The sequence below is a fragment of the Propithecus coquereli genome, unplaced genomic scaffold (assembly GCF_000956105.1).
Source record: "Propithecus coquereli isolate 6110/MARCELLA unplaced genomic scaffold, Pcoq_1.0 Scaffold59, whole genome shotgun sequence".
Taxonomy (NCBI): domain Eukaryota; kingdom Metazoa; phylum Chordata; class Mammalia; order Primates; family Indriidae; genus Propithecus; species Propithecus coquereli.
This window is the reverse complement of record NW_012151840.1, coordinates 6,133,998-6,135,318: the sequence shown is the minus strand read 5'-3', so window position 1 is coordinate 6,135,318 and position 1,321 is coordinate 6,133,998. Positions and strand designations below refer to the sequence as shown.

Sequence of the window (1,321 nt, the reverse complement as noted above, 5' to 3'; positions counted from 1 at the left end):
TCCCAGCTACTCGAGAGGCTGAGGCAGGAGGATCGCTTGAGCCCAGGAGTTTGAGGTTGCTGTGAGCTAGGCTGACGCCACGGCACTCTAGCCTGGACAACAGAGTGAGACTGTCTCAAAAAAAAAGAAAACGGCACTGATCCTTGGGGACTCAGAAATTAGAGAAGAGCCTGTGTGTAAATGAGCAATTCCGTATGTCCCATAAATGCCGAAAGACGTGAACAAAGCACTTGGGAACAGGGAGGAGAAAGCCAAACTCTGATAGCCTCTGGGAAGGCTCCTCGAGGTAACATTTGAGCCTCACACATTTGAGGAATTGAATAGCTCAGAGACTGGCTCAAGCAGCAGGAGATAGAGATGGAAAAGCAGGCAGCAGCTCTCTTCCCCTCAAGCGGCCTGAGGTGATCTGTGAAAATGGTTCGCTATTCACTTGACCCAGAAAACCCCACAAAATCATGCAAGTCAAGAGGTTCAAATCTTCGTGTTCACTTCAAGAACACTCGTGAAACTGCCCAGGCCATCAAGGGTATGTATATACAAAAAGCCACCAAGTATCTGCAAGATGTCACTTTAAAGAAACAGTGTGTACCATTCAGACGTTACAATGGTGGAGTTGGTGGGTGTGCCCAGGCCAAACAGTGGGGCTGGACACAGGGTCGGTGGCCCAAAAAGAGTGCTGAATTTTTGCTGCACATGCTTAAAAATGCAGAGAGTAATGCTGAATTTAAGGGTTTGGATGTAGATTCTCTGGTCATTGAGCATATCCAGGTGAACAAAGCACCCAAGATGCGTCGCCGAACTTACAGAGCTCATGGTCGGATTAATCCATACATGAGCTCCCCCTGCCACATTGAGATGATCCTCACTGAAAAGGAACAAATTGTTTCAAAACCAGAAGAGGAGGTTGCACAGAAGAAAAAGATATCCCAGAAGAAACTGAAGAAACAAAAACTTATGGCACGGGAATAGATGCAACATAAAATAAATGCAAATAACAGTAAAAAAAAAAAAAAAAAGAAAAGCAGGCAACACTCGAGACACCAAGGACCAGGAATCCTTTGGGCCTGACTTTTGCAGGTGGGTCTGTGAAGCCACTGCGTAAGACATAGCACATCTTCATGGAGCACCAAATTGCGAAGGTTTTCTCGTCGGTTATAGGAGTAGAATGCAAAATTCACATGTTCCCTTCCATTTTATTATGTTAAAAGAGGTAATTAATATTTGACACATACAAAGAAAATACTTAGCCTATATCTAAATCATGAAACATAACAACAAAATGAACATATGAGAAGCCACTGAACTGAAGAGCTAGAGTGTT

At 44.1% G+C, this 1,321-nt stretch overlaps 1 protein-coding gene and 1 pseudogene across 3 annotated transcripts in view; both read left to right on the top strand.

The window, feature by feature from the left end:
* Positions 1 to 1,321, top strand: part of PSMD4 (proteasome (prosome, macropain) 26S subunit, non-ATPase, 4) — a 13,812-nt gene that overhangs the window by 10,052 nt on the left and 2,439 nt on the right. The gene's annotated exons all lie outside the window — the stretch shown is intronic.
* Positions 385 to 1,003, top strand: LOC105821916 (annotated as a pseudogene). Its single transcript, XR_001138078.1, has one exon. The product of XR_001138078.1 is annotated as a 60S ribosomal protein L17 pseudogene (transcript).